The sequence below is a fragment of the Rattus norvegicus genome, chromosome 15 (genome assembly GCF_021556685.1).
Source record: "Rattus norvegicus strain SHRSP/BbbUtx chromosome 15, alternate assembly SHRSP_T2T, whole genome shotgun sequence".
NCBI lineage: Eukaryota > Metazoa > Chordata > Mammalia > Rodentia > Muridae > Rattus > Rattus norvegicus.
In genome coordinates this window covers 69,049,516-69,056,282 of record NC_141548.1, presented here as the reverse complement: position 1 = coordinate 69,056,282, position 6,767 = coordinate 69,049,516, and the positions used below count along the sequence as shown (strand labels likewise).

At 39.4% G+C, this 6,767-nt stretch overlaps 1 pseudogene; it reads left to right on the top strand.

Moving 5' to 3' along the window:
• The first annotated feature begins 368 nt into the window (after positions 1-368).
• On the top strand, positions 369-965 carry Mfap1a-ps2 (microfibrillar-associated protein 1A, pseudogene 2; annotated as a pseudogene).
• The last annotated feature ends 5,802 nt before the right edge of the window (positions 966-6,767 follow it).

Genomic DNA, 6,767 nt, shown 5'->3' with positions numbered 1-6,767 from the left:
AATTGTGTAATTTTGTATTATAGCCCTTTTGTGTGTACATCACAAGTTAAGAACCTTATAAGATTTTTCTTATTTGCATACATTAATTGTATATAATTAAAACTTTTGTATTATCACATGAAGTGATCTTTGGTTTTTCTGGTTTATTTCTGGTTTTGCTTGATGGTGACCATTAATCTGTTTGTGATAAAATACATCCACTGTGTTTAAAAATATTTCACTTTCCAGTTGTACACTTCCAGTTCCTCTACCTCTGCCGGAAGTAGTTTCTGTCAGTAGCGCAGCAGGGTCCGGCAAAGCTAGGTGGGAAGTGGTGTTCTGTTCCTTGCTCTTCGTTGTTGGGATTCAGTCCATTTTGGGGAGTCTCCATGGCAGCCATCACCATATGGGTCCCAAGCTCAGTCGTGAAGCAGCCGCTCATTCAGTCTACGGCTGGGACTGTCCCAATTCGCCATGAGAAATGTGAGATTTCAATGGAAAAAGGAAGGGTAAAACTTTATGTGCCTGGGAAGAGACCAGATTACGCCCCTGTGGAGTAAATGAAGATGAAGAGGGTGAAGGATTCCAGCTCATTAAGAAAGCTAAGGAACAAGAAGAAGAGCCTAAGGAACAGGAGGAGGATTTATCCAGTGACCCCCGATCACATTAGTGAAGATACGGAAGATTGGCTCAACACAGAAAAATAGTGGAACCTAAAGTAGTAGGAGAAAGAGACTCAGAAGTAGAAGGAGACGCTTGGCGCATGGAACCGGAAGATAGCAGTGAGGAAGAAGAGGAAGAAATTGACGATGAAGAAATAGAGTGGTGCCGTGGCATGGCACGCCAGCAAGCACAGGAGAGAAAAGATAGAGATAGAAGTCATGGAGGTGGAAGACGAAGGACGCTCTGGGGAGGAGACCGAGTCAGAGTCTGAGTCTGTGGAGTACACAGACATATTATCACCGACGTGCCTTCTTCATGGATAAGGATGAAGAAATCTACAAGAGAGATTTTAGTGCACCTACTCTTGAGGACCACTTCAACAACACCATTCTTCCAAAAGTCATGCAGGTCAGGAAGTTTGGACAGTCTGGTCGCACCAAGTACACCCACCTTGTGGACCAAGATACCTTTGTGCATGGGCAAAAGAGTGCCCAGAACACAAAAGTCTTTAAACAAAGGCAGCAGAGGTGTGAGATGTATTTGAACGACCATCTGCCAAGAAGAGGAAAACCATCTAGGCTTCAACTGCTTATTCTAACTGTGGGGCACAGGGGATCTGGTCCTCAGTTCTCTTGAGCCATTATTTACATAGTTCTTGTACAGAGCTTTCCAGACTTGCAGCCATAACTTGTGTTTGAAGGTGTTTTGTAAGAGGTTTGGACTCATACTAAGAAACTCACAGAAAAGAACTAACCAAGTAGGATTAGAGGATTCCCACTTAAAACTGTTCCTGAGACACCTTAGGTTTCTCTCCCATAGTTTCCCATATTGACTTGGGACTATTCTGAGTTTGTTTTTCCAGTCTGGATCACAGATACCTGGGCATGTGGATGTATGTATGTATGGCTCATTACTTTTTCCTTAGAGTTAGGAGTAGGCTATCAGGAAATCCAAGCTCAGCCCAACCTGGTTTTGTGTTTGGGGTGTTGAATCTACTTTTCTAAGTAGATATACCTTTTGATCCTCTCTCTCTCTCTCTCTCTCTGTGTATGTGTGTGTGTGTGTGTGTGTGTGTGTGTGTGTGTGTGCTGTGTGTCCACATACCAGAAATATTTTTACTATAACATTAGATCTTTCATTCAATAGTAACTAAAAGTCTAGGTAGGTAGGTTGCACATGCCTGTAATCCCATCACTGGTGGGGGCGGGGGGTGGCAGGAAAATCAAGAGTTCAGTCATCCAAACTGGACATGGTGGAGCACACCTTTAATCCCAGCACCAGGGAGGCAGAGACAGGCAGATCTGAGTTCAAGGCTAGCCTGGTCTACAAAACAAGATCTGGGACAGCCAAGGCTACACAGAGAAACTTTGTCTTTAAAAAAAAAAAAAGAGTTCAGTTATCTTAAACTACATAGTTCAGGGCCTTCCTGGACTATATAAGACTCTGTCTCAAAAAAAAAAAAACACAAAAAAAACACAAAAAAAACAAAACAAAAAACAACAACGAAAAACTAAATAAAATGTAGCAGGGAAATAGGCAAAGGTCTTTTCTCTCGTCCATGCTAGAATGTGACCCAGGGCCTGGTAAATACTTGCCAAGTGTTCTATATTGGTAAGCTATATCCCTAGTCCTTTTATTTGCATGCATGCGTGCGTGCATGTGTGCATGTGTGTTCAAAAAATGTCTCACTAAGCTACTCGTGAAGGCCTTGAAGTTGAGAATCCCTGACGAGTTTTAACAACCTGAGTTTGATCCCATAGATCCACACAGTAGTAGAAAACTCAGTCCGGCAACCAGCAAATTGTCATCTGACTTCCATATGTACTCCATGGACTGTATGTATTAGTGTTCACATGAGATGTAATTTAAAAAGAAAAAAAAAAAAGCAGCTGAGTGTGGTGGTGCACACCTTATATCCCAGCACTCGGGCTGCAGAGGCAGGCAGATCTCTGAGTTTGAAACCATCCTTGTCTTACAAAGTGAGTTCCAGAATGGCCAGGACTAAAACAGAAATCCTGCTTCAAAAAACCCAAAATAAGGATGACGACAATGGTGACGATAATAAACTTGTATACCTGCCATCAAAATTGGAACTAAATCTAGGACCTTGTATATACTAGGCAAGAACTCAACCAAATTATATTCCAGGCCCTTGCCAATTCATATTTTGATCATCCTTTGATTTCTGGAACAAACTCAGATATTAGACAGTAATTAAGTAGTACCTTATGTGCATATTTAAATGATTTTAAATCTTAGTTTTTAACTTTCCTCTTGGGTGCTGGGAATCAAACTTGAGTCCCCTGGAAGAGTAGCCAGTGCTCTTAACCTCTGAGTCCTAAGCAAATTCAGATGTATTTGGTGGTCTTTGTTCTCTACACTGTAGCCTTGCTTCAACAATGACTTACAAAATAGGACATGACTCACTGAGTTCCGGTTCCTACTAATCTTTCTTATTTATGTATAAGATGAAGGAGCACCGACAGCTGTCAGTACGAAAGTCCACTTGCCCATGTCACGTTTACAGTGTAACCCATCATGCACAGAAGGAAATTTCATCAGCAGAATAACTTTCCTTGATTACATTAAAAATGAGAAGAGGGCTGGGGATTTAGCTCAGTGGTAGAGCACTTGCCTAGCAAGCGCAAGGCCCTGGGTTCGGTCCCCAGCTCCGGAAAAAAAAGAACCAAAAAAAAAAAAAAATGAGAAGAGGAGGGTTGGGGATTTAGCTCAGTGGTAGAGCGCTTGCCTAGCAAGCGCAAGGCCCTGGGTTCGGTCCCCAGCTCCGAAAAGAAAGAAAAAAGAAAAAAAAAATGAGAAGAGGAAAAAAATTTCAATTTTCATGAGTCCATTGACATTAGAAATAAACATGTTTTGATTATTGAGGATCAATGTTTAAAATTCATCAAATTTTATTTCTCTGTGTATGCATTTATGTGTATACCTTTGCATATGCATGTAAATGTTTATATGAGGAAAACATATATCTACGTGTGAGCTTTACAGCAAAGCTTTTATTCACTGAGCTACCTCCAGAAGCCCAAATTCAATGATGGATACCAGAGATTGTATTTGTTGGTAGAGGGAAATGTTGGTTGAATGAGATCTGATTACAACTAGATAAGAGAAATTAGTTTCAAGAGCTATAGTTTTTGATAGCTACATTGGGGTTTGGATTTTTTTTTTGTTTGTCAACTTGACAAAAGTATAGACATCTGGGTAGGAGTTTCAGCTGAAGATTGCCTCCATCAGATTGACTGAAGGCAAGTCTGAGCATTTCTTTCACTAATGATTTGTGTGGGAGGGTCCAGCCCACCGCGGGCCATTCTATTCCTATGATTGAGTCCCAGGATGTCTAAGACAGCTGTACATGAGCCTGAAGTGTAAGCCCAAAACAACATTCTGCTGTGCTCTCTACTTCAGTTCTTACTTCCAAGTTCTTGTCTTGAAAGTCTTCCGACTTTCCTTCATGATACATTGTGACTCATAAGCCAAATAAAACTTTTCTTCCCCAGGTTGGCTTTGGTCAGTATTTTATCACAATAGAAAGCAATCTAAGACAGATATTATAGTCTTGAAATGTGAAATAGTGAATGTTAAATACTCTCATCTCAAAAATACTAATTAATGAAAAAATTTGCTATTTACTTAAATTAAGTAGTTCTTTAGAACATGTTGTACACAATAAGAAAACATAAAATATTAGCTGACATTTTAAAAAGTAAAATAAAGTTTTCTAGGTTTTTAAAGACCTTAATCTCTTACATTTGTGTGTTTTTGTTCATTTCTCCTTGTAATTTCTATCATTTCAGCTTCATGAGTGTCACTGCTTTTGATTGGAGCATAGATTTTCATGACTTTTATATCTTCACTATCAATTGTCCCCTTTGGCATTATAAAAGACCTTTATTGTAAAGCGCTTTTCATCCTGAATTCCACTGTATCTGATATTGACATCTCAAGAACGACTTTAATTTTAACTCTTCTGAAAGTTTTAGATGTGTCTCCTGAATGCAGAACAAAGTTTGAAAGTTCCTTTGGTCTCCAATGTGAAAAGTTTTTCTTTATATTAGGTGGGTCAAATTCATTTACATTTATTGACATGAAAGATGTGTCTGGCCTTTGGTCTGTCGTATTGTTCTATCTAAGGACAGGTATTTTTTTCAACTCTTCCCACAGTAATCTACTTCATGCATGTGTGCTATTTTTATATTTAAGAAAGTCTATATTTTTATTTTCATATTTATCTTTATTGCTTTCAATACCATTAGTTCTTTATAAAAACCAGTGATAATAATGGCATATTTTCTCTCTGTATTTTGACAGCTCTTTGCCTGCACTTTGAATCAATAAAATTGTATTTCTTAGTGTTGGTTAAGTATTCTTTTACTTCTAATATTTGTCTATCAACCTGAAATAATGTCTCATAAAATTATATTTCTGATATTATAGATGAAACAATCACTATTTCTATTCCATATTCTTCTAACTTATTAGACAATTATTCCCTAAATTGAGAGAACATGCAAAGTTCCTTTCTGCCACACTGATCTCTTTTTTGCTGTTGTAGTCTTTGTTCTGTTTGTTAAAATATTTAACCTTTCCTTTTTTTCCTTGGATGTTTCTGGTTATTGAAAGATAACTCTTCAATACTTGCTTCAGCAAAGGCTCAGATATATCCTATTCCTTGATTTCTTATGAGAGTTAACTGTCTATAGAGCTTTTCCCTTATATCATTTTTATTTTTTGTGATTTTTCATACATACATACATACATACATACATATTGTGATTATGTCTTTTCATCAACTTGACATAAAGTAGAGTTATCTGGGAAGAGAAACCTCAATTGAGAAGATGTCTCCTCAGACTTTCTGTAGGCACGTCTGTAGGGCATTTTCTTGATTGACGATTGATAGGAGAGGGCCATGTTCATGGGAACAGTGCCCCACAGGTAATCCTGAGTACTATAAGAAAACTGACTGAACAAGCCATGGGAGGCAAGCTGGAGCCACGGTTTGCTCCATGTGTACTTTTCGGTTGGTGGCTTAGTCCCTGGGAGCTCTGGAGAGGTCTGGTTGGTTGATATTGTTGTTCTTCCTATGGCTTTGCAAACCCCTTCAGCTCCTTCAGTCCTTTCTCTAACTACTCCATTGGGGACCCCATTCTCAGTCCAACGGTTGGCTGCGAGCATCTGCCTTCAAATTTGTCAGACTCTGGCAGAGCCTCTCAGGAGACAGCTATATCAGGCTCCTGTCAGCATGCACTTCTTGGCATCAATAGTGTATGAGTTTGGTGACTGTATGTGGGGTGGATCCCTGAGGTGTGGCAGTCTTTGGATGGCCTTTCCTTCAGTCTCTGTTCCACACTTTGTTTCCATATTTCCTCCTGCATTTTGTTCCCCCTTCTAAGAAGTACTGAAGCATCCACATTTTGGTCTTTCTTATTGAGTTTCATGTTGTTTGTGACTTGTATGTTGGTTGTTCCGAGCTTTTGTGTTAATATCCACTTATCAGCGAGTGCATATGATGTTGTGTTCTTTTGTCATTGCGTTACCTCATTCAGGATGATGTTTTCTTAGTTGCCTAAGAATTTCATAAAGTCATTGTTTTTGATAGCTGAGTAATATTCCATTGTGTAGATGTACCACATTTTCTGTATCCATTCCTCTGTTGAAGGACATCTGGGTTCTTTCCAGCTTCTGGCTGGAAATAAGCCTGCTATGAACATAGTGTAGCATGTGTCCTTGTTATCTGTTGGAGCACCTTTGGGTATATGCCCAGGAACGTTATAGCTGGGTCCTCAGGTAGTACTATGCTTTTCTTGACACAGAGTGTCATTTAACCAGGCTGGCCTGAGTCTTGGTGTGTAGTTAATGGAAATTTTGAACTCCTGATCTTCCTGCCTCCACTTCCCAAGTGCTATGTTTTGCAACTGTGATTACCACCTCCAAATGAGTGTTTAGCTCTTGAGTGATACTGATAAGCATGCACCTGTGTGCGTGTGGGCATGTGTGTATGTTGGCATGCTTGTGTGTACATACACACATATGCATGATAGTTTCTTTTTTCTCTGAGAAATGGCTTTAGTGAGTAAGATTTTTCCTGTGATGACTATTTTCACTTC